Source organism: Schistocerca serialis, chromosome 10, assembly GCF_023864345.2.
Source record: "Schistocerca serialis cubense isolate TAMUIC-IGC-003099 chromosome 10, iqSchSeri2.2, whole genome shotgun sequence".
Lineage (NCBI taxonomy): Eukaryota > Metazoa > Arthropoda > Insecta > Orthoptera > Acrididae > Schistocerca > Schistocerca serialis.
The window spans coordinates 182,579,492-182,606,736 of record NC_064647.1 but is presented as its reverse complement, the minus strand read 5'-3'; the positions used below and the strand labels follow the sequence as shown (position 1 = coordinate 182,606,736).

General features: G+C 45.6%; 1 protein-coding gene across 1 annotated transcript in view; it reads right to left on the bottom strand.

Annotated features, from left to right (window-relative positions):
- Positions 1-27,245, bottom strand: part of LOC126425047 (UDP-glucosyltransferase 2-like) — a 125,007-nt gene that overhangs the window by 70,664 nt on the left and 27,098 nt on the right. The window lies entirely within an intron of this gene.

The following is a 27,245-nucleotide window of genomic DNA, read 5'->3' as shown; positions in this document are numbered from 1 at the left end:
TGAGGAATTACTGAATAAAATTGAGAAGAATAGAAATTTGAGGCACAACCTGACCAAAAAGAGGGGTAAATTGGTACGACGCATTGTGAGACATCAAGGGATCAGCAATTTTGTATTTAGGCGAACTGGGGAGGCGGAGGGGGGGGGGGGGAGGTAAAAACCGCAGAGGGATATCAAGAGAGGAATACAGGAAGCAGATTCAGAGGGATGTAGGTTGCAGTAGTTACTCGGAGATGAAGAGGCTTGGACAGGCTGTGTAATATAGTGATTACTCCTTGCTACTGCAGTGTTATCTTCAAACTGTGAGGAAGGAGGACAGGCGTTCCAAGGCGCGGAAGCAGAGACGATGCTGAGGGCATACGAAACTAGGAGAGATATTGTTACATGAACTAAACAGTAAGGGGAGAGCCTTGCGAAAATGCAGACGCCCCCAGACGCGGTCCCAGGGCGTTAGTTACTCCTCAAGGAATTAACATGTAACTTTATATGTCGTCTAGACGCTGTAGTAGGTTGTCACTGTAGAAGTTTGTAACCAACAGGCACGTACTAGTGTATAAAGCCAGCTTGATGCCAGGCCTGAGAACAGCAACGTCAGTAGACTCACAAGGGTTAGAAAGAGAGCGAAAACGCCAAGAACTGTTGACCCAGCAGTCCCTATTCCGGGGAGACAAAGGGGCGGGGCTAAATGACGTATAACAATAATGTTGCAAGCCTTCTTTGGCAGAGCAGTTACGTTTAGCTTTCAGCTGAACAATGTTGATACCAAATAGGGACTAAGTGCAACTGCATTAACATCCCCGCCTTAGGAGCAGTAGAGGGGACCCAACATGTGATTGGCAGGCAACTGCAAAAGACCCACGGGATTAGCTGGGTGGCTTTAAGTGGGAAAAACAGTGCCCCCACGCGACTCTTAAAAACCCCTAGATTCCGGATTTCGGCAGAGTTCTCAGTCAGACGATCTGGGCACGGAATCCGCGACCGTCGACTCCAGCCTCGGTCCAGCTCCGCGCAAGTCTGCTCTCTCACTTGGAGTGCCTCAGTGAACAGTGTCACGTTCAGTATGTTTTGTTTTGCAACTAAGTTGTAGCCTTAAGATGCTGCTAGTGTTTGCTACTGTGGTTAGCATCCACTCCTGGGACTTCTGCACTGGTGTCTGTTGTAACAGTGTTATTCGTGCTGTTTCTAACCCTAGAACAAGCCTCCAGTGTATTAGTTAGTCCTGCCTGGAATAAACAGCTATTTCAAGACCCTGTTTGTCCAAGAGTCTCCACAACGAGTTCCCTGCCGGGTCTCACCACCTGCATTTCTAGTAAATGCCTGTACCTGTGTTGGCTCAGATAGAAGAAAACAATCAAATGCCTTCCCTGTGAATTGTCCTCCTGCTTTCTGCTCTCTACCGCTCGGGAGCGCAGACTGACCAGCAACCCCTTTATCCCTCTCCCACCTATGTCAGGACACGACCGATGGAGTAGCATGGAGAGCTGCATCAAACCATTCTTTGGACGGAGGGCCACAACAATATCAGTAATGAAGATTCTCATCAGAACCTGGACAACGGTAGGACCGCAAATGATTACATTTTGGGGAGACCAACTTTGCCAGTAAATGGTCCATGACAGCCCACGTCCAATAACTGTAAGTTTGTCTTGCCACTGCACTAGTGACGGGTGTAATGCCTCCGGAAACATAAGAACTACTTTCAATCGATTTAGCACTGCCTTGAATAAAATCATCATTCCTAGTTTCTACTTGCCTTTCAATACTACTACCTTCTGACTCTTGCTCTGAAACTCACCGTAGTTAATCTAAGTATTGCATATTTCGTCCGTAGACAACTTGCGAGCCATTTCAAGTATCAGCACCTACCAAGACGTACACGCAACAAGCACTTCGGGCGCAGCGTGAAACAGCTACCATCTCAACAGCATTTATTTAAGCATCGCGTCCCAGCCATGAGCAACGCAACTGAGCATTTGCAGTACTTCCAGGAGATTATATAAAGGGTAGTTTCAAGCTATAGTTCTACTGGATAATTTACTGATAGATAGCTTCTTGAAGAAAGAAATCCAGATGAACACTCACTGCTGGGGATTAAGAAATCGTTACGATATTTTAGGTACTGTAAGAAATGGCGACAAAAATGTATATATTCGTTTTTAAATAACTCATTTCAAAATGTAATGTATGGAAAAACCGTCCATTTGGTTAGCTATGTGTTGAGCCATCAATAAATAAATTTAAAGAAGTGTAGCTCCCAGGCAACACATTTGCGTAAAGAATAACCTGCCTGTATTATCACTGCCGCGGTGCTAGGCAGCAAGTGAGAAATCAGTGCATTGAGTATACCTGTAGAACAGTAATTTATTCTGTAGTATCTCTGTTCACAGGAAATAAAGGTCACAAAATTTCAAAGTTTTACGAACAAAAATACTTTCTTTATAGACAGACTAATTTTCAAAACATACAATGTGACCGCTTTTCCGACTCTAGAACTTGCTTTTCATAAATCTCATACAGGAATTTTGCGTGCATATATCATATTTAATATGTTGTTGAAATATAGCTACAAAAGTAGGCAAAGTAACTGAATAGTTCCGACCGTATGGCGGGGTAATGTTTTTATTTATGAGTGGTGATTTGATGAAAGTAACCTTGCAAGGAAAATGTCAATAATTTCGTAATAGAACTGTATGAGTTCTTTCGCTCATTTTAAAAAGGGACAGTTATAAAAGTGACCATATCTTCACGCTAATTGATAACATTACCATAAAAAAATGGTTCAAATGGCTCTGAGCACTATGCGACTTAACTTCTGAGGTCATCAGTCCCCTAGAACTTAGAACTACTTAAACCTAACTAACCTAAGGACATCACACACATCCATTCCCGAGGCAGGATTCGAACCTGCGACCGTAGCGGTCGCTCGGATCCAGACTGTAGCGCCTAGAATCGCACGGCCACTCTTGCCGGCTAGAGTTAACAATTGAAGGTGATAAGCCGTTCCCTTGTAGATCACTAGTTTTTATTACGAAAGATAAAGATATTTATCCTATTATTTGAGTTGAGCTATCGCATTCCTTCCAAGTACTGTGTCTGTTAATTTTTCTTCGAAACGAAATTATCTGATTGTATGTACGAGGGCTGTCCAGAAAGTAAGTTACGATCGGTCGCGAAATGGAAACGACTATGAAAATCCGATAAAACTTGTGTTGGGCAGTGTCTCTAGTATGACTCTAGGTAGAATAATGTCGCTCTTTTCATTCCTGAGCTCTTAGTGAGCGCGTAAAGATGTTACAGAAAATAGTGTCTCCCGCCAAGTACGAGGGCCTGGTGAGAATTGTCCCCTGAAGCTATGCAACCGACATTACACAACTGTCGTGCGGTTTCTTCTTCAAGACAATTCTCAGCCTCATTCTGCAGGGACAATGAAGATGTTCCTGCATCGTTTCAATTGGAAATGTTTGGTTACCCACAATACAGCCCGTAATTGTCTCCCACTGAGTTTCATCTCTGCTCAAACGAACCGCTGGCTATGAAGACAACATTTTGGCACAGACAACGAGCTTTAGGCCAGCGTAGAGAATTGGCGGAAAGCACTGGCGGCTGCCTTGAGAGTATTGGAAAGTTGGTACAACGCTACGACGAATGTCTGAGTCAGAACGGCGACTACGTAGAGAAGTAGCTGAGAGGTGTAGCTAACTGTTACAAATGAAACATTTCTGATTTTCACTGTGATTTTCATTTCGCGATCAATCGTAACTTACTTTCTGGACAGCCCTCGTATTATTTGTGTGCCTACAGAATCGAACACTTTCTTGATGTTAACACATCAGTGCTCATTATTTTCTTTTCGTTTGTTGTTGACCCAGCGTGGCTACTTGGGTGCACAGCGACAATCGCTCCATGACGAGGCGCAAACCAGTGGCCTTGCGCAACGTAACCAGCTTGTAAATACTGTATGAAATACAGGAAACGCTGGTCAGTGAGCGGGGGCAGATAAGAGAAGCATTTGCTGAGCGTTCGAGATAAACTGAGATACTCTGAGGTCGACGCTTCTGCGGACACGTGCTGAGCACGTGGTGTTGCCGCAGGTCTCCCTACGCAGGCGCGGACTGTTAACAATCCTCATTTTGATCCCTTGTACTAATACATCTACATACATACTTCGCAAACCATTGTACGGTGCGTAGCGGAGGGTACCTTGTAGCACTGCCAGTCATTCCCTTTCCTGTTCCACTGCCCGAATTTCTCATACCTTGTCTTCATCTACATCTACATCTACGTGATTACTCTGCTGTTCACAATAAAATGCCTGGCAGAGGGTTCAATGAACCACCTTCAAGCTGCCTCACTACCGTTCCACTCTCGAACGGCACACCGGAAAAACGAGCACTTAAATTTTTCTGTGCAAGCCCTGATTTCTCTTATTTCATCGTGATAATCATTTCTCCCTCTGTAGGTGGGTGCCAACAGAATGTTTTCGCAGTCGGAGGAGAAAACTGGTGATTGAAATTTCATGAGAAGAACCCGTCGCAGCGAAAAACACCTTTCTTTTAATGATTGCCACTCCAATTCATGTATCATGTCTGTGACACTATCTATCTCCCCTATTTCGCGATAATACATAACAAGCTGCCCTTCATTGTACTTTTTCGATGTCATCCGTCAGTTCCACCTGATGCGGATCCCACACCACACAGAAATACTGCAGAATAGGGCGGACAAGCGCGGTGTAAGCAGTCTCTTTAGTAGACCTGTTGCATCTTCTAAGTGTTCATGGTCGTTACGCGAACTGTACATTGCTCACAGCAGAACTGTTCTACAATAAACCGCAAATGCCGGTTCTCTAAATTTTCTCGCTAGTGTTTTGCGACAATAAATCATCTTCCCTCCATATTCAAGTTCGCAAGGTTTCTCCGTAATACTACCGGTAAAAAACCTAACATCACGCTTGTGAGTTGCTTAAATGTCTTTATTGCGACCTGGTGGGGACCCCAAAAACTCGAGAAGTACTCAATAATGGGTCCGATTAGTGATTTATTGTTCAAATGGCTCTGAGCACTATGGGACTTAACTTCTGAGGTCATCAGTTCCCTAGAACTTAGAACTACTTAAACCTAACTAATCTAAGGACATCACACACATCCATTTCCGAGGCAGGATTCGAACCTGTGACCGTAGCGGTCGGGCGGTTACGGACTGAAACGCCTAGAACCGCTCGGCCACTCCGGCCGGCAGTGATTTATACGAAGTCTCCTTTACAGATGAGCTATACTTCGCTAGAATCCTTCCAGTAAACCAAAATCGACTATATGCCTCCCCTGTAACGTAGTTGCTCATTTCATTTCGTACCTCTTTGCAACGTTGTGCCTAGGTATTCAGTCGACGTGATTCTGTCAAACTGCGCCCCATTCATGCAGTATTCCAAGCATTACAGCATCTTTTCCTTTTTCATATGCATTAATTTACACTCTCTTACATTTAGAAGAAGCTGTCATGCATCCTACTGCACAGAAATTCTGCCTGAGTTACCCTGTATGTTTTTACAAAACGTCACTTTCTCCTAAAATAGCCGGCAGTTGTGGCCGAGCGGTTCTAGGCGCTTCAGTCCGGAACCGTGCGACCGCTACAGTCGCACGTTCGAATCCTGCCTCGGGCATGGATGTGTGTGATGTCCTTAGGTTAATTATGTTTAAGTAGTTCTGAGTTCTAGGGGACTGACGGCCACAGATGTTAAGTCCCATAGTGCTCAAAGCGATTGTCTGAACCGGTAAAATAAATTTCTTTTATTTCCGTTCATGATCACAGGATTATTAGGTCCTTAGACTACCGGTTATGGTCAGCGATGGCCATCTTCAGGTCTGTTGTAAAACATGCCCCAATATCATGAAGTCATATTAGAACATATTTTAAAAGAGATCCGTAGATGGTGATCGCTGACCGAAACCGGTGTGTAAGGATCATGGACGGAAATAAAAGGAAATCGTTCTGCACGTACTGGATCACTGCTCTATTCGGGACCGTGTCGTGAAATTTTCCTGTACACTGCAGCGCCATCAGCAAAGAGTCGCAGATTGCCTCTCGGCCTATGCGTCAGATTGTTATTGTTTATGAAGAGCAAGAGCGGCCCTATCACGCCTCCAACTGTCTAAAGTCTAAACTGGAAATAACAGGAAAAGCCGAGCCGTCGCGTTTTGCCCTTACTTATGGTCTTGCTATGTTGTCCGAACGAGACGGAGCCAGGTTAGAAGCACAATAGGCGCAAAGATGCGAGCTGGTGCCGTAGAGACTCGCCACTTGCGCGAATTCCACCAGCGCCACAGGTGGCGCTGAGAATGAATATATAGACTTCGCGTCGGCCTATTGCAGGCAGCACCGCCTCCTTCCCGTCACCCAGTGTGGCTTTCGGCCATCCTTCTCTTCCGACGATCTTCTCCTTCACCTCACTCATCTCCTTTCCGAACAGCTTAATTCCCGTCGCTCCGCCATCTTCCTCTCACTTGACCTCGAACGCGCTTATGACCGCGTCTGGCATTCTGGTCTCCTCTTCAAGCTCCAAACCTTTGCCCTTCCCATTAACTACGTCCGTCTGATCGGTTCCTTTCTCTCCCGCCGCCCTTCCTATGTCACCATCCATAACACCGATTCCTACACCTTTTTCCCCTCCGCCGGTGTGCCCCAAGGCTCCGTCCTCTCCCCCCTTCTGTACCTTTTGTACACGGCGGACATGCCGCCGCCGTCACCCCCCGTCCACCTCCTCCAGTTTGCCGATGACACCGCCTTCCTCGCCCTTGCCCCCCCCCCTGCAACGCTCCCAACGCCTTCTCCAATCCCATCTTGACCGGTTCACCGCTTGGTGCAACCAGTGGTTGCTCAAGGTCAATCCCTCCAAAACCCAGGCGATCATTGTAGGCAAAACCACCCCTTCCTTCCGCCTCCTTGACTTCTATCTCACCGTCTATGGCCGTCCTATCGCCCTCACTCCCACCCTTAAGTACCTTGGCGTCACCCTCGACTGTCGCCTCTCCTGGACTCCCCTTCTCCAGACAATCCAAGCCAAGGCACGTTCCCGACTCCGTCTCCTCAAGCTCCTTTCTGGCCGCACGTGGGGTCTGGACCCCTCCACAATCCTCCACACCTATAAATCCCTCATCCGCCCTATCCTTTGTTACGCCCATCCAGCCTGGATCTCCGCCCCCCCTACCTTCTATAAATCCCTCCAAATCCTTGAACGCCATGCTCTCCGCCTTGCCTATCGCATCCGTCTCCCCTCCCCCACGCGGATCCTGTATGATCTCATCCCCTTCCCCCACCTCCTCCTTTTCCTTGAAAGGATACGTATCCTGTACACCTCACGTAAACTTGATCCTCCTCACCCGCTCATTTCCCCGATCCTCTCCCACCCCCGCCCGCTGCCGCGCCTGTATTCCCACGTCCCACCCGGTCTCCATCTCTCCACCCTCCATACCCTCTCCCAAGGTGGCTTCCGCCAGCTCCCTCTCCCTGATGATGTCCTCGTCCCCTCCATCTACCCCTCCTATCAACTTTGACCCTGCCCCGCCCCCCACTTCCCGTGTCCTTTCCTTTCGGCACCCTCCCTCCCTTCTCTTCTCTTCCCTTCTTTTTCCATCTCCCTGTCCCCTCCCTTCCCCCTCTTCCCCCAGGCTTCCTCTCCCCCTTCCTCCCTCCCCCCTATCTCCCCTGCCCGTGGCATTTCTGCTCTCCCCTCTCGCTCTCCCACTCCCCTTCCTCCTCCTCCTCTCTTGGCAGGTCCCCGGACTCGCACACGTATAGTGAACATTCACGCGCCGGAGATCATCGCCTTCTGTGTCTCGTGTGTGTGACGTCGTATAGTGTTTTTGGTGTCCGCCGTCCCACTCCTACGTTCACTTGTGCCGTCGGACTCATCAGTGTTTTGTGCGCCGTACCAACGTGTTTTCAGTGTTGTTATCGTCACATGTGAACGACTCCGTGTTTTTTATGTCTCTGTGACCTCTCTCTTTTGCCCGTCACTTTGTTCATTGTCATTCACCATGTTTTATACTCTTGTAAACCGCTATGGCTGAAGAGCGGCGTAGTGTGCCGCTGCCAGCCTACCTGAGTTGTACAGGTTTTAAAATAACAATAACGTAAAAAAAACAAAAAACAAAAAAAAGCCTATTGCAGGCCGAGTACAATCCACCAATGACCGGACGACAACGGACAGAAGTCTACTCACAAGGGAACCTCCCCATCGCACCCCCCTCAGATTTACTTACAAGTTGGCACAGTGGATAGGCCTTGAAAAACTGAACACAGATCAATCGAGAAAACAGGAAGAAGTTGTGTGGAACTATAAAAAAAATAAGCAAAATATACAAACTGAGTAGTCCATGCGCAAGATATGCTCCATCAAGGAGGTACAATTTAGGAGCACCGTGGTCCCGTGGTTAGCGTGAGCAGCTGCGGAACGAGAGGTCTTTGGTTCAAGTCCCCCCTCGAGCGAAAAATTTTTCTTTATATTCGCAAAGTTATGATCTGTCCGTTCGTTCATTGACGTCTCTGTTCACTCTAATAAGTCTAGTGTATGTGTTTTGCGACCGCACCGCAAAACCGTGCGATTAGTAGACGAAAGGACGCGCCTCTTCAATGGGAACCGAAAACATTTGATCGCAAGGTCATAGGTCAACCGATTCCTCCACAGGAAAACACGTCTGATATATTCTATACGACACTGGTGACGGCATGTGCATCACATGACAGGAATATGTTGTCGACCCACCTAACTTGTACACTTGGCGAATAGGTAAAAAGATTCATCTACGTTGCCCGATTTATGGTTTCTTGTGGAGGTGATAATTACTCCCAAAAAAGTGATGAAAACATCAGAGTTTGTCACATAAACTGCAATAAATGAATCCAAAAGTCTCACAGTCGCACACTTTTCCCTGTGCTCTGTCAAAACATATGTTTTTAACTTTTTCAAATTTTTCCTTGTGTAGACCGTCAAATCCTGCATATGTCCAAGCAAATCTGAACGTGTCCTGGAATTTTGGAGAGCGAAGTTGATTTATGTGTGAGTGCCTGAACTTTGATAATTGTCTGAAAATAAAAAATTAAGATTTTCGCTCGAAGGAAGACTTGAACCAAGGACCTCTCGTTCCATAGCTGCTCACGCTAACCACGGGACCACGGTGCTCCTGAGTTTTGTCTCTCCTTGATGGAGCATATGTTACACATGGACTAATCAGTTTGTATATTTTGCTTATTTTTTCACAGTTCCACACAACTTCTTCCTGTTTTCTCGATTGATCTGTGTTCAGTTTTTCAGGGTCTATCCACTGTGGCAACTTATAACTAAATCTGAGGGGGGTGCGATGGGGAGGTTCCCTTGTCAGAAGACAGAAGAGCAGCCCTCGCCCACTTGCTAATAGATCATCGTCCAGAGCTGACTTACACAGTGAACTCTTAGAAGTGGAAAGTTGCTGCAAATTACATTTGCTATGTATAGTGAAGTTGACCTACGATTATTTGCACTTAGCCATTGAGAGTCTTTTTTGGGGGTCACTCCGAAAGAAATGCACAATTTTTTTAAACCATCTTTTATTCTACATGTTTGAAAGTCTTACAGTGTGTGGATATATCCTTTAGGAACAATATTTTGCCGGCCGGAGTGGCCGAGCGGTTCTAGGCGCTACAGTCTGGAACCGCGTCGCCGCTGCGGTCGCAGGTTCGAATCGTGCCTCGGGCATGGATGTGTGTGATGTCCTTAGGCTAGTTAGGTTTAAGTGCTTCTAAGTTCTAGGGGACTGATGACCTCAGAAGTTGAGTCCCATAGTGCTCAGAGCCATTTGAACAATATTTTCATTTCTCCACATAATTTCCATCCCTCTCAACTGCCTTGCGCCATATTGGAACCAGCGCCTGTATACCCGCACGGTAAAATTCTGGGCCAAACTGTTGGAGCCACTGTTTGGCAGCGTGCATAAGGGATTCATCACCTTCAAACCTTGTTCCACGAGGAGAGTCTTTTAGTTTCCCAAAGAGATAATAGTCACATGGAGCCAGGCCAGGACTGCAAGGTGGGTGTTTCAGTGTTGTACATCCGAGTTTTGTGATCGCTTCCACAGTTTTTTGACTGACATGTACCTGTACATTGTCGTGCAACAGCAAAACATCCTGCTTTTGCCGATGTGATCGAACACGACTCAGTCGAACTTGAAGTTTTTTCAGTGTCGTCACATATGCATCAGAATTTATGGTGGTTCCACTTGTCATGATGTCCACAAGCAAGAGTCCTTCGGAATCGAAAAATATTGTAGCCATAACTTTTCGAGCAGAAGGTGTGGTTTTGAATTTTTTTTCTAGGGTGAATTTGCATGATGCCACTCCATTGATTGCCTCTTCGTCTCTGGTGAAAAATGATAGAGCCATGTTTCATCACCTGTCACAATTCTTCCAAGAAATTCATCTCCACCATTCTCGTACTGTTCCAAAAGTTCGCTGCATACCGTTTTTCTTGTTTCTTTGTGAGACACTGTCAACTTCCTGGGAACCCACCTGGCACAAACCTTTTTTAACGCCACCACTTTCAGTATTCTGCAAACACTTCCTTCCCCTATCCCAACGTAGCGTGACAATTCGTTCACTGTGATGCGTCTGTGAGCAGTCACCAATTCGTTAACTCTCTGCACATTGTCTGGAGTGTGTGCAGTAAGAGGCCTGCCGCTGCGAGGACAGTCCTCAATATTGCCGCGCCCGCTTTCATCACGTGACCTGCTTGCCCACCGACTAATTGTACTGCGATCAACAGCAGCATCTCCATATACCTTTTTCAACATCTTGTGGATGATTCCCACTGTCTCGTTTTCACAGCACAGGAATTCTATGACAGCGCGTTGCTTCTGACGAACGTCAAGTGTAGCAGCCATCTTGAAGACATGCTGTGACGACGCCACTCACGGGAACAGGTTGAACTAAAATGAGATTTTCACTCTGCAGCGGAGTGTGCGCTGATGTGAAACTTCCTGGCAGATTAAAACTGGCAGAAGTAAAGCTGTGAGGACGGGGCGTGAGTCGTGCTTGGGTAGCTCAGTTGGCGCCGGTAACTCAGCGTGTTCGGTCAGAGGGTTAACTGCCTTCTGTAATAAAAAAACTGAGTTAATGGATCATCAACGAACTTAAACAGATGTCGTACGACGTCCGCCCCGAGCAGATGCAACAAACAAACGCGAAAAAACTGAGATTTAAAAAAAAATGGCAAAGGTCCCGAGTTCGAGTCTCGATCCGGCATACAGTTTTAATCTGCCAGGAAGTTTCACGTTGAAGTAAGTTTGAAAACAAACTTTTACACATGCAGAAAGAAAACTGTATTTTTACAAAAATAGTGTGCATTTCTTTTGGAGTGATCCTCGTATATTACATGCAGTATTGCAGACTTCGTTATCCGACAAGTCACAAAGAAAAGAAAAACTTTTTAACTCATTTGTGTGGCTTTGTTACTAATTTGTTGGGGTGTTGTAGAACCTTCTTTCTCCTATGCTGTTGCCTGACCCTAGGGCTTAGTAATGTAATAGTGACAGGGAGAAATTGCCTGAGCAGTGTACTGTACTAGAAGACGTTTCACGAACTTACAAATTCTGTCTACCGTAGCAACAGTGGCAACTGGGCCTCCACAGCAGTAGTGGCGAAGCCCTTACAAAACTGGCGACCAAGGTTTACAAAACGTCTAACTATAAAAGTTTCACCTATGGTCTAGAGCGGCCGTCGGCAGCAGACGGACCGCGGAAGGTCAAAAACTGGTCCGTCAAAGATATTTTCAAAGTATATATAATATACTCAAATTATTTTAAAAAAATATTTTTTTACGAGAAAAAGTACCACCACAGCTGTATCTTGAGAACGTCTCTCCTCAGGCCCCACCACTGCCAAAACAGTACTTAATTTCTATATATACATCTACATGGATACTCTGCAAATCACATTTAAGTGCCTGGCAGAGGGTTCATCGAACCACCTACACAATTCTCTATTATTTTAATCTCGTATAGCGTGGGAAGACTCAATATCTATATCTTTCCGTACGAGCTCTGATTTCCCTTATTTTATTGTGGTGGTCGTTCCTCTCTATGTAGGTCGGTGTCAACAAAATATTTTCGCAATCGGAGGTGATAGTTGGTGATTGGAATTTAGTGAGAAGATTCCGTCGCAACAAAAAATACCTTTCTTTTAATGATTTCCAGCCCAAATCCTGTATCATTTCTGTGACACTCTCTCCCAGACGGAGGCCCCGCAGCAGAGGGATTACCCGGTGTCTCGAGTTATACCCTTAAAACTGTCAGAGATCGAATACTGTAGCACTGTCGCACGATGTCAGAGGTGCGTGACAAGCGCCATATGGACTGTAAGAATTACGAGCAGAGGCTATTGGACGTCGGTCCTAGCTCAACGATGACTCACTCGGCCCCACTGAAGCCTGTTGAGGGAGTCCAATTATCTCATGGAGCTCGTCCGCTGACTGCCGTCGCCAGCAACGCAAGCTGCTTTCACACGATGGAATCTGCAAGTCACCTAGCACGAGTCTCGTTTCGATCCTTTCTCAATGACTAAGCACTGATGAGCCAAAACATTACGACCACCTGCTGTTGACCATCTGTCTAATGCGATGTGTATGGCCATTAAAATTTGTTAAAACGGCCTTGATCACTAAAATATTTTGTTTAAACTGGTGACTGGTTTCGATCTGTTGTACTGTGATCATCCTCTCACCTCTGCAAAGAGAGTAGTAAATCAGCGTAGAGGTATCAAAATCATTATAAAGCGAAATAGTTGTAATATATAATTAATATGAATAGTATGCCCATGATGATGGCGGCTGGAGCTGGGTTGGCTGAGCTAGCTGCTCCAGACAGATGTAATACACCGCTGTCTGTAGCTCAGCTGCTCGTGGCTAAGTAGAGACAGACACGCCCCCCATCGCCAGCATGGCGTCATTACTGGCCGACGGCTATGAGTCTGTAATGTCTCTTGCAGCGGTCTCTCCGCGATATTTTCAGAAATTTTATAAATTATTTAACTCAGTACATATCTCGAAACACCTCTTCTTGTCTCACCGATTCCTAAACTTTAATATATGACGATTATCAATGCAAAGTAGTTTCAAGCCCTATTATTCCTTGGAGCGTCCATTTACTCCATGGAATAGCTTCTCTGCTATCCATGTTTTATATTATGAAAAGAATGAAGGAGATCTTGCCGATTAGCCGTGAAAGAAGGAGGATGTATATGTATGTATTGTTGAGCTAGTCACCATCTTGATGAGATTCTGTATGAGAAGGAATTTAATACATGAACTAAACTAAAGTAAGTGTGTTCGCGTATTATTTAACTGATTATTATTGACAGTGTCTGCTTACTACGCTGTGGTGCACGGGATCAGTGGGGAATGTCTGATTTACACTGGACGAACCTGCCGTTTTGTATGCTCAAGATATCCAGTTTATTATTTAAAAAAAATAGGCTAACACGGTTTTACCAGCAGCTCTCCGGTCTTCCCCATGTGATCACGGGAAGTTAATAATTATTACAAATGTTTTCAGGAGATCGACTGACAATTTTCGTCGCACCGAGACTTCGAAATTGCTTCACTGCCTTATGGAATTTAAGTTAAGCTCAATTTAATCAGGACAGAACAGTATTGAACTGTGTGAATGTGATAAGCTTGCTTTGTGAATGAAAATTCCCATGTTTTTTACTATCCTGATCAGTGAAGCTAAATCAGGCCGGTGTGAGAGAGGTTTTCAAATTTTTTAGATCCCACAAAAAAAAAAGTCGTCTGCATAAGTAATAAAAGCTACTCCTAAAATATGCTGACTTTGACCATAAAAGTGAAAACGAGAATAATTATTCATTTTAAACTCAAACTTCATATATAACAATTTAAACGTGGATAAAACTTCGTTAATCATGAGAATGGTCGTGTGAGAGTTGGCTGCCCTCTACAGGTGACGGATGGTGGGACGCCAGATTGGTAACTATGGAAACGACACTTTCATCGATTCCTCTATAGACCAAATATGTTGTGAAGGTTGGCTTGTGCAAAGGATGCCATCCAGTGCCCATGGAGACGATGTCAGAATCGATAATGTATCAATCTTTCGTGAAATTAAAAGATAATTCCTTAATATGCGTTTACACACATGAAATTATGTGCTGGGTCTGTCATAAAATGTGCATATCACGTACTTCCCCCCCATGAACCATGGACCTTGCCGTTGGTGGGGAGGCTTGCGTGCCTCAGCGATACGGATAGCCGTACCGTAGGTACAACCGCAACGGAGGGGTATCTGTTGAGAGGCCAGACAAACGTGTGGTTCCTGAAGAGGGGCAGCAGCCTTTTCAGTAGTTGCAAGGGCAACAGTCTGGATGATTGACTGATCTGGCCTTGTAACAATAACCAAAACGGCCTTGCTGTGCTGGTACTGCGAACGGCTGAAAGCAAGGGGAAACTACAGCCGTAATTTTTCCCGAGGGCATGCAGCTTTACTGTATGATTACATGATGATGGCGTCCTCTTGGGTAAAATATTCCGGAGGTAAAATAGTCCCCCATTCGGATCTCCGGGCGGGGACTACTCAGGAGGATGTCGTTATCAGGAGAAAGAAAACTGGCGTTCTACGGATCGGAGCGTGGAATGTCAGATTCCTTAATCGGGCAGGTAGGTTAGAGAATTTAAAAAGGGAAATGGATAGGTTGAAGTTAGATATAGTGGGAATTAGTGAAGTTCGGTGGCAGGAGGAACAAGACTTCTGGTCAGGTGACTACAGGGTTATAAACACAAAATCAAATAGGGGTAATGCAGGAGTAGGTTTAATAATGAATAGGAAAATAGGAATGCGGGTAAGCTACTACAAACAGCATAGTGAACGCATTATTGTGGCCAAGATAGATACGAAGCCCACACCTACTACAGTAGTACAAGTTTATATGCCAACTAGCTCTGCAGATGACAAAGAAATTGAAGAAATGTATGATGAAATAAAAGAAATTATTCAGATTGTGAAGGGAGACGAAAATTTAATAGTCATGGGTGACTGGAATTCGAGTGTAGGAAAAGGGAGAGAAGGAAACATAGTAGGTGAATATGGATTGGGGGACAGAAATGAAAGAGGAAGCCGCCTGGTAGAATTTTGCACAGAGCACAACATAATCATAACTAACACTTGGTTTAAGAATCATGAAAGAAGGTTGTATACATGGAAGAACCCTGGAGATACTAAAAGGTATCAGATAGATTATATAATGGTAAGACAGAGATTTAGGAACCAGGTTTTAAATTGTAAGACATTTCCAGGGGCAGATGTGGACTCTGACCACAATCTATTGGTTATGACCTGTAGATTAAAACTGAAGAAACTGCAAAAAGGTGGGAATTTAAGGAGATGGGACCTGGATAAACTAAAAGAACCGGAGGTTGTACAGAGATTCAGGGAGAGCATAAGGGAGCAATTGACAGGAATGGGGGAAATAAATACAGTAGAAGAAGAATGGGTAGCTTTGAGGGATGAAGTAGTGAAGGCAGCAGAGGATCAAGTAGGTAAAAAGACGAGGGCTAGTAGAAATCCTTGGGTAACAGAAGAAATATTGAATTTAATTGATGAAAGGAGAAAATATAAAAATGCAGTAAGTGAAACAGGCAAAAAGGAATACAAACGTCTCAAAAATGAGATCGACAGGAAGTGCAAAATGGCTAAGCAGGGATGGCTAGAGGACAAATGTAAGGATGTAGAGGCCTATCTCACTAGGGGTAAGATAGATACCGCCTACAGGAAAATTAAAGAGACCTTTGGAAATAAGAGAATGACTTGTAAGAATATCAAGAGCTCAGATGGAAACCCAGTTCTAAGCAAAGAAGGGAAAGCAGAAAGGTGGAAGGAGTATATAGAGGGTCTATACAAGGGCGATGTACTTGAGGACAATATTATGGAAATGGAAGAGGATGTAGATGAAGATGAAATGGGAGATATGATACTGCGTGAAGAGTTTGACAGAGCACTGAAAGACCTGAGTCGAAACAAGGCCCCCGGAGTAGACAATATTCCATTGGAACTACTGACGGCCGTGGGAGAGCCAGTTCTGACAAAACTCTACCATCTGGTGAGCAAGATGTATGAAACAGGCGAAATACCCTCAGACTTCAAGAAGAATATCATAATTTCAATCCCAAAGAAAGCAGGTGTTGACAGATGTGAAAATTACCGAACTATCAGCTTAATAGGTCACAGCTGCAAAATACTAACGCGAATTCTTTACAGACGAATGGAAAAACTGGTAGAAGCGGACCTCGGGGAGGATCAGTTTGGATTCCGTAGAAATGTTGGAACACGTGAGGCAATACTGACCTTACGACTTATCTTAGAAGAAAGATTAAGGAAAGGCAAACCTACGTTTCTAGCATTTGTAGACTTAGAGAAAGCTTTTGACAATGTTGACTGGAATACTCTCTTTCAAATTCTAAAGGTGGCAGGGGTAAAATACAGGGAGCGAAAGGCTATTTACAATTTGTACAGAAACCAGATGGCAGTTATAAGAGTCGAGGGGCATGAAAGGGAAGCAGTGGTTGGGAAGGGAGTAAGACAGGGTTGTAGCCTCTCCCCGATGTTGTTCAATCTGTATATTGAGCAAGCAGTTAAGGAAACAAAAGAAAAATTCGGAGTAGGTATTAAAATTCATGGAGGAGAAATAAAAACTTTGAGGTTCGCTGATGACATTGTAATTCTGTCAGAGACAGCCAAGGACTTGGAAGAGCAGTTGAATGGAATGGACAGTGTCTTGAAAGGAGGATATAAGATGAACATCAACAAAAGCAAAACAAGGATAATGGAATGTAGTCTAATTAAGTCGGGTGATGCTGAGGGAATTAGATTAGGAAATGAGGCACTTAAAGTAGTAAAGGAGTTTTGCTATTTGGGGAGCAAAATAACTGATGATGGTCGAAGTAGAGAGGATATAAAATGTAGGCTGGCAATGGCAAGGAAAGCGTTTCTGAAGAAGAGAAATTTGTTAACATCCAGTATTGATTTAAGTGTCAGGAAGTCATTTCTGAAAGTATTCGTATGGAGTGTAGCCATGTATGGAAGTGAAACATGGATGATAAATAGTTTGGACAAGAAGAGCATAGAAGCTTTCGAAATGTGGTGCTACAGAAGAATGCTGAAGATTAGATGGGTAGATCACATAACTAATGAGGAAGTATTGAATAGGATTGGGGAGAAGAGAAGTTTGTGGCACAACTTGACCAGAAGAAGGGATCGGTTGGTAGGACATGTTCTGAGGCATCAAGGGATCACCAATTTAGTATTGGAGGGCAGCGTGGAGGGTAAAAATCGTAGAGGGAGACCAAGAGATGAATACACTAAGCAGATTCAGAAGGATGTAGGTTGCAGTAGTTACTGGGAGATGAAAAAGCTTGCACAGGATAGAGTAGCATGGAGAGCTGCATCAAACCAGTCTCTGGACTGAAGACCACAACAACAACATCACGTACTTAAAATAAAATATAATTAAAAGAAAGAGTACATTCTTTTAATAATTTTCGGGTGTGCAGCCGGACCCATTCAACATTCTGCCGCGATATTTTGGTGCAGAGGCTTCCGGCCATCTGCAGGCGAGCAGGCAACTACTGAAGAAGCCAGTTTTTTTTTTCTTTATTGCGTTTCGATGGCAGCAGTGTAATAGGCCGCACTTCAGCCTACAGAAAAGTTGAAGAACATAATGAGAATACAAACAGACAATAAAAACAGGTGATAAAACGGTGACGTAAAAACTATAAAATGGCGAAAAGTTGTGGAATTTAAAATATAAAAACATGGGGCTGATGATGCGGATGAAGACACACAGTAAGTAGACAGGTACAATTAAAAAAACACGGCGACAGTCTCGTGTCTGTTCACACGAGATAAAAAAACTCAACTAGCGACAGTATGGTGGCTGTTTGCACACTGGCAGGGGAAGCACAACACTGAACATTCACTGAAAACAGAACTATAGAGGCGACACGGCGGCAGATGGGGGCGGGGTAAGGACCCGGACCGGTGAGGGGGAAAAATGGGGAGAGGAGAGGAAGAGGGGGGAGCAGATGGAGGGAGAGGACGTAGAAAAAAGGGGGGCAGGGCGGATGCAGAAATGATTGGGGAAGCCAGTGGAGAAAGCAAAAGGACTCGGGGGAGAGAAGGAAGACTGAGAGTGGGTAGGTGGAGAAAAAACAGGATGGAAAGGGGTAGGGAGAGGGAGCCCAGGAAAAGCTCAGAGGGAGGGAGGGGAGGTGAGGATCGGAGTTGATAGGAGGGATAAATGGAGGGAGAGAGGGCGTCGTCTGGGAGGGAGAGTTGACGGAAGAAACCTTGGGAAAGGAGATGAAGGGTGTAGAGGTGGAGGGTAGGGGGGACACAATGGTGAAGGCGCGGCAGAGGGCGGGGATGGGAGAGGAGAAATCAAGGGATGAGGGCGATGAAGTCGGTGGGAGGAAGCGAGGTACGTTCACGGTATTTATGCCGAATCTCACGCATGCGAAATGAGCTGGCATCTGTCGGCGCATGAGCCAATTGATGACGTGCGCGGGACAACGGAGTTGCTTGTGCTGCCTTTGGTGGTGGAAGTGAGAGATGATCTAATCATTGAGTATCGACTGAACCCATCGATTCTGCTGTGACTGAATAATTTTAATTATAGAATTCAAATTTTTATCCAGTTGAAAACCGTTGCCACGATTTGTAAGATTATCGGCAAGACGTATTTCTACCTATTCTTTGATTACTGAATCCCCAAAAGCGGAAACTGGGCCTAAATTTTTTGTTCTATTTCATTCCATTGAGTGTCCCATGGAAATACAGTGTTGTGATATTGATGATTTTGACGGTACCGAATATGGGCGAATCTTTCGTATTCTGTACAACGCTCGTGGACAGCTGGTGTCCTTTCGCCTATAACGTATGCAACACCACATTCACAGGGAATTTTGTGAACGCCCCCTTTTTGCAATTGTAAGTCATCCTTAACAGATCCTACAAGGGGCAGGATTCTCGTTGGTGGACGGAACCATCTGCTTGTCTTAGAAGACACATTTCCGGCATATGGCAGGATCGCAGTTGATTTGTAGTCGTCATCAGTGTCCTCCGTGTGTTGCTTCTTGTTATTATAGCTATGCATGGCCTTCCATATTTGGCGTGAAGTGTAGCCATTCTTTTTAGAAACATCGTCCACTTGTTCTAATTCTGCGTGCAAGTTTTCACTGTCCAATAGTACATTCGGATGATGTATTAAGGTACTAACAAGGGAACCTCCCCATGGCACCCCCATCAGATTTAGTTATAAGTTGGCATAGTGGATAGGCCGTGAAAAACTGAACACAGATCAATTGAGAAAACAGGAAGAAGTTGTGTGAAACTATGAAAAAATAAGCAAAATATACAAACTGAGTAGTCCATGCGCAAGATAGGCAACATCCAGGAGGAAATGAGCTCAGGAGCGCCGTGGTCACGTGTTTAGCCTGAACAGCTGCGGAACGAGAGGTCCTTAGTTCAAGTCTTCCCTCGAGTGAAGCGTTTATTTTCTTTATTTTCGCAAAGTTATGATCTGTCCGTTCGTTCATTGACGTCTTTGTTCGCTGTAATAAGTTTAGTGTGTGTGTTTTTTGACCGCACAGCAAAACCATGCGATTAGTAGACGAAAGGACGTGTCTCTCCAATGGGAACCGAAAACATTTGATCGCAAGGTCATAGGTCAACCGATTCCACCACAGGGAAACACGTTTGATATATTCTAACAACACTGGTGACGGCATGTGTGTCACATGACAGGAACATGTTGTCGACCCACCTAACTTGTACACTTGGCGAATGGGTGAAAATATTCTTCTACCTTGCCCGATTTAGGTTTTCTTGTGGATGTGATAATCACTCCCAAAAAAGTGATGAAAACATAAGAGTTTGTCACATAAGCTGTAACAAATGAATGCAACAGTTTCACTGTAGCAGAGTTTTCCCTGTACTCAGTCAGAACATGTTTTTAACGTTTTCAAATTTTTCCTTGTGTAGATCGTCAAATCCTGCATATGTCCAAGCAAATCTGAACTTGTCCTGGAATTTTGGAGAGCGAAGTTGATTATGTGTGAGTGCCTGAACTTTGATAATTGTCTGAAAATAAAAAAAATTTAACTTTTCACTCGAGTGAAGACTGGAACCAAGGACCTTTCGCTCCGCATCTGCTCACGCTAACCACGGGACTGCGGCGCTCCTGAGCTCGAACTCTGCTTGATGTTGCCTATCTTGCTCATGGACTACTCAGTTTGTTTATTTTGCTTATTTTTTTCATAGTTCCACACAACTTTTTCCTGTTTTCTCGATTGATCTGTATTCAGTTTTCAAGGCCTATCCACTGTGCCAACTTATAACTAAATCTGAGGGGGGTGTGATGGGGAGGTTCCCTTGTAAGAACACCGGTGGTTTCTGGGGGGCTGAAGGCAGCTAGACGCCTGTGTGCGTGGATTTTCTGTGCACAGAATGTCCTAATGACCCATTATTCTTAAGGCGTACTAGCACGTCTACAAAATTTAAATTCCGATATTTCTTAATCTCCATCGTAATCTTTACGTTCTCGTGTAATGAGTTTAAATGGCAAAGGAATTTCTGCAGTTTTTATCTGCCATGAGGCCATACAACAAGAGTATTATCTACATAACGCCAGATAACAGTAGACTCAAGCGCTTTCTCCTCAAAGTCCTCAATAAAAGTCACCACAGGGGACAAAGGGCTCCTCATGGTGACGCCGCCTGTTTGTTCAAAGAATTCGTTATTAAATACCATACGAAGTAGGTCGAGGAGAGGGTATGCTCAAACAAAGCCGTCAAGTCAGTACTAAATAAGTTGCCAATAGGATTTAACGAGTCAAATGAAGGCACTTTGGTAAAAAGTAGGACCACATCAAAGCTAGTAAATCTGAGCTGCTAAGCTTAGCTGTTTTCAAGCGATTGACAAAACCCACAGAATTACCTTTATAGTAACAACACTTACCCACATATGGCTTGAGCAGAGGGGCCAGATGTTTTGAATAGGTCGAGGCACAAATATTACTCACTATTAATCGTAGTGGGACACCATTCTTGTGAATCTTGGGAGGACCATATAGTCTTGGTGGTACTGCATTATGTGGTCTCAGCCTCAGCGTCGGTCTCACAGAGTACCTTGCCAGTAAAAGTGATGCGTGTGCAGACAACACACACGAACGCCAGTTCTTACATAACAGGTCGCTACATCACAATGAAAAAAATAAAGAAACGGCTGCCTAAAATGTATTCTAGAGCAGACAGTGAAAGCGAAGTTAATGTATACGTATGAGAAGAGATTTGCCTAGTGCATTTTAATATACACTCCTGGAAATGGAAAAAAGAACACATTGACACCGGTGTGTCAGACCCACCATACTTGCTCCGGACACTGCGAGAGGGCTGTACAAGCAATGATCACACACACGGCACAGCGGACACACCAGGAACCGCGGTGTTGGCCGTCGAATGGCGCTAGCTGCGCAGCATTTGTGCACCGCCGCCGTCAGTGTCAGCCAGTTTGCCGTGGCATACGGAGCTCCATCGCAGTCTTTAACACTGGTAGCATGCCGCGACAGCGTGGACGTGAACCGTATGTGCAATTGACGGACTTTGAGCGAGGGCGTATAGTGGGCATGCGGGAGGCCGGGTGGACGTACCGCCGAATTGCTCAACACGTGGGGCGTGAGGTCTCCACAGTACATCGATGTTGTCGCCAGTGGTCGGCGGAAGGTGCACGTGCCCGTCGACCTGGGACCGGACCGCAGCGACGCACGGATGCACGCCAAGACCGTAGGATCCCACGCAGTGCCGTAGGGGACCGCACCGCCACTTCCCAGCACTTCCCAGCTCCTGGGGTATCGGCGAGTACCATTCGCAACCGACTCCATGAAGCTGGGCTCCGGTCTCGCACACCGTTAGGCCGTCTTCCGCTCACGCCCCAACATCGTGCAGCCCGCCTCCAGTGGTGTCGCGACAGGCGTGAATGGAGGGACGAATGGAGACGTGTCGTCTTCAGCGATGAGAGTCGCTTCTGCCTTGGTGCCAATGATGGTCGTATGCGAGTTTGGCGCCGTGCAGGTGAGTGCCACAATCAGGACTGCATACGACCGAGGCACACAGGGCCAACACCGGGCATCATGGTGTGGGGAGCGATCTCCTACACTGGCCGTACACCACTGGTGATCGTCGAGGGGACACTGAATAGTGCACGGTACATCCAAACCGTCATAGAACCCATCGTTCTACCATTCCTAGACCGGCAAGGGAACTTGCTGTTCCAACAGGACAATGCACGTCCGCATGTATCCCGTGCCACCCAACGTACTCTAGAAGGTGTAAGTCAACTCCCCTGGCCAGCAAGATCTCCGGATCTGTCCCCCATTGAGCATGTTTGGGACTGGATGAAGCGTCGTCTCACGCGGTCTGCACGTCCAGCACGAACGCTGGTCCAACTGAGGCGCCAGGTGGAAATGGCATGGTAAGCCGTTCCACAGGACTACATCCAGCATCTCTACGATCGTCTCCATGGGAGAATAGCAGCCTGCATTGCTGCGAAAGGTGGATATACACTGTACTAGTGCCGACATTGTGCATGCTCTGTTGCCTGTGTCTATGTGCCTGTGGTTCTGTCAGTGTGATCATGTGATGTATCTGACCCCAGGAATGTGTCAATAAAGTTTCCCCTTCCTGGGACAATGAATTCACGGTGTTCTTATTTCAATTTCCAGGAGTGTACTTTAGCCGGGTATCGACTCGTGCTACACTTTGTGTTTAAATTGCATTGGTTTTCCTTTTCTTCCGCTGACGCGTTTGTTTGATATGTTGTCTGTCATTAAGTGGCTGCTTGGTTGTCTTTTTCCCTCTGCTATCGATATCTGCGTTTTGCATCCGGGAAACTGCTATGGAGGAAGTGAGATCTTTGACTGGTGGTAACTTCGTGTGGTGGCGCGGAAGTCTGGTTGTGCGCTCAGAGAGTGTGTTGGACACGGGAGGACAGGGTGGCTCGTCAGCGCGGACCACGCGTGGTGGGTTGTACCGAGTCGCCACGTGATGTATGTCGGTTGTGTGTAACGAGCGAGTCGAGTTGACAGAAGAGCTCCCCGCGGGTTGGTTGTATACAGAATCGCCCCACGAGTAGTTGCTGTTCATTTCACCTTGGTGGGACGTTAACAAGCTGCTTTAAGTCCTCCGTTTCAACAATGGAGTTTAAAAAGGAGACACCTAACATGGAGGAGCGGTCACTATCCGTCAACGCTGCAGAGAAGACGTGAACTCCGGTGACAGAGCGTGTTGTCGCGTGAGCGTGGCGTGTTGGGTACGCTGGCGACGCGTGCGCGGTTGGATGTGTGGATCCTTGCCATCGGAGGTCGTGTACTGCCTGTTCGAGCATAATTGCAAGTTAAGTTCGTGGAAGGTCTAATCATTAAGTAGTAAGTTCGCGTAACCATTGTATCTTCTGCCTTGGGCCTCCGGCGATCGGATTTCCTGTCCCCGGCACCGGTGTAATTGAAGACAGTGATCTTTCCTCCTCCTCTCGTTACTGCCCGATGGGAGGTGTAGTTAGGTTGGATTACAAAATCTGCAACTGTAAATTCATCAAATCGCAATTATTACTCGCAAAATTATGTGGAATTACATTCGGTGCGTATTTAAAAGTATCTTTCACAACAATAATAATCGTTATCAATGTCCTATTACTTTCCAGAAAGAGATTTTCACTCCGCAGCGGGGTGTGCGCTGATATGATACTTCCTGGCAGATTAAAACTGTGTGCCCGACCGAGACTCGAACTCGGGACCTTTGCCTTTCGCGGGCAAGTGCTACCGAAGCATTGCTTTGTCTAAGCAAAAAATTGTCTCTCTCTAGCTCAATGTTTTTCAGTTTCACTTGTTGATGTTCTTTTTCGAGGCACAGCCGAAAACAAATACAGTTCTCGTGGAGTAAGGGTAGTCGTAACACTTCAAATTGTAGAAATTGAAAATCAAAAAACTTACTTCAGAATTAGTGGTAACGGCATCTGATGAACACAAAGCTACTTCCGTTTACTCTTAGTCAGAAGTGAGCGAAGAAACGTCAATACACAGCGTGATGTACAGTCTTCGTTGCCGCCTAAGGCTTCTTCACTACGACGTATTGTTTTCAACGACGTAGCAGTTGTGGTATCGCAGCTGCCCGGTATGCGTGTGCAGCTGCGAATGGCCGGCCGAAGTGGCCGAGCGGTTCTAGGCGCTACAGTCTGTGGCCGCGCGACCGCTACGGTCGCAGGTTCGAATTCTGCCTCGGGCGTGGATGTGTGTGATGTCCTTAGGTTAGTTAGGTCTAAGTTCTACGGGACTGATGACCTGATATGTTGTCCCATAGTACTCAGAGCCATTTGAACCATTTGTGCAGCGGGAACATTAGTGTCGGAGTACATCACCTCTACTGTTTATCCTCTCTATGGACATCCTCATCCTCTGTATGACACACGGCCTACAGTCGTCCCACCATTGGTCACTCCTATACGCAGACAATGTTTTACTGGCAAGCGAACGCTGTAAAGAGCTCCAGGAACAGACGCAGCAATGGAATCAACGACCCGGCAAATTTGGCCTACGACTGAATGTTAAGAAGACAGAATATATGGTGTGTGGTATTCGAACCAGTAAGGCCGTCGGGGTCGGTGGGGGAGACCTGAAAAAAGTGGATCAATTCAAATACCTTCGCTCAGTGATATGCAGTGATGGTGAAAGTATGCAGAATGTCCGTGCCCGTGTTTACATAGTCTGGCGCCAAGTGATCGGCGTCCTGTGTGACTGCTCTATGCTTTTACGCCTTAAGTCAAAGATTTATAGGACTTTAAAGGTCGGAGTGTTGGCCAACGACAATGAAGCATGGGCAGGCTCTCCACGTGATGGAAATGCGTTGTCTCTTGGGCTTACCCGGTTTGACCATGCCACAAAGGTCGACGATCGACGGCGACTTGGAGTTGGACCTATCTCAGACAAACTATGGGAAACGTATAAGTATGCAGAATGTCCGTGCCCGTGTTTACATAGTCTGGCGCCAAGTGATCGGCGTCCTGTGTGACTGCTCTATGCTTTTACGCCTTAAGTCAAAGATTTATAGGACTTTAAAGGTCGGAGTGTTGGCCAACGACAATGAAGCATGGGCAGGCTCTCCACGTGAAGGAAATGCGTTGTCTCTTGGGCTTACCCGGTTTGACCATGCCACAAAGGTCGACGATCGACGGCGACTTGGAGTTGGACCTATCTCAGACAAACTATGGGAAAGTAGGCTATGATGGTACGGACACGCCATGCGCGGTAAAGCAGACTTGGTGGGAAGAACATCTATGCTTCTGGACATAAATGGCCGACGAGCTCTTGGCAGACCCAAGACACGATACACGCATACACGTATACACGCACGTGTTTACATCTGAACTACTGTGTTGCGTCCGTCGCGGTGCTCTGACTGAATAGTTTTGAGACACTCTTTGCTACTGCCCGCGGGATACAGTAGCTTCCTTCAAGGCTGGAGAGCAGGTAAGAGTTGCATGTGTTTCCTCTGAAGGACAGACACCGGCGTCGAGTTGAGTGGAGTAGGTATCACGTGCCTGCTACGCGTGACGGAAGCCGGAGCCCGCGGGCGTGCTGCTGTGACGCAACGCGTTTGTCCGTCGCCTCCTCCCGTGATGGGGCCAGCTTTCACTCCTAACGTCCGGACATCTCTAGAATCTGTTACAACAGTCGCATTATGGTCATCGCCCTATCATATGTGTCCTGATCGTCATCATCATCATCATAATCTTCATTCATGTACACTGCTAGAATCAGGCCTGTTCCAAATTCCTCCATTCATCTTTAGGTTCTGTGCATCCAAGTTTGTCCTGTTTATTATTATTTTCCTTACATCGTCAATTCTTCCGTAGTGTTCATGGTCCCGGTATTTTCTTATCGTGAGTAATCGAACGCAGAGTCACTGCTTTTGCCTATTTTCCATTTCCTCTCGCTATATAGGGGGATATGAAAGGGAAGCAGTGGTAGGGAAGGGAGTGAGGCAGGGTTGTAGCCTATCCCCGATGTTATTCAATCTGTATATTGAGCAAGCAGTAAAGGAAACAAAAGAAAAATTCGGAGTAGGTATTAAAATCCATGGGGAAGAAATAAAAATTTTGAGGTTCGCCGATGATATTGTAATTCTGTCAGAGACAGCAAAGGACCTGGAAGAGCAGTTGAACGGAATGGACAGTGTCTTGAAAGGAGGATATAAGATGATAAGATGAACATCAACGAAAGCAAAAAGAGGATAATGGAATATAGCCGAATTAAATCGGGTGATGCTAAGGGAGTTAGACTAGGAAATGAGACGCTTAAAGTAGTACATGAAAGTTGCTATTTGGGGAGCAAAGTAACTGATGATGGTCGAAGTAGAGAGGGTATAAAATGTAGACTGGCAATGGGAAGGAAAGTGTTTCTGAAGAAGAGAAATTTGTTAACATCGAGTATAGATTTAAGCCTCAGGAAGTCATTTCTGAAAGTATTTGTATGGAGTGTAGCCACATATGGAAGTGAAACATGGATGATAAATAGTTTGGACAAGAAGAGAATAGAAGCTTTCGAAATGTGGTGCTACAGAAGAATGCTGAAGAATAGATGGGTAGATCACATAACTAATGAGGAGGTATTGAACAGAATTGGGGAGACAAGAAATTTGTGGCACAACTTGACTAGAAGAAGGGATCTGTTAGTAGGACATGTTCTGAGGCACCAAGGGATCACAAATTTAGTATTGGAGGGCAGCGTGGCGGGTAAAAATCGTAGAGGGAGACCAAGAGATGAATACACTAAACAGATTCAGAAGGATGTAGGTACTGGGAGATGAAGAAGTTTGCACAGGATAGAGTAACATGGACAGCTGCATCAAACCAGTCTCAGGACTGAAGTCCACAACAGCAACATATAGGGGGTCTGGTAATTCCCGTTTCAAACTTCTTGGACTGGTAGAGAGGAGTGAGTACATAATACTTTGAATAGGAACCTATGTCTGGAAACGTACTGTTTCCGTTCTATGACAGTTTCAACTCAGAAGTTTACCTCATACACTTCTGCTTGAGGAACAGAATTAGGCGTATCGCAGTACAGTTATTAGGTAACAATTCGCAAGGAAACATATCGAAACA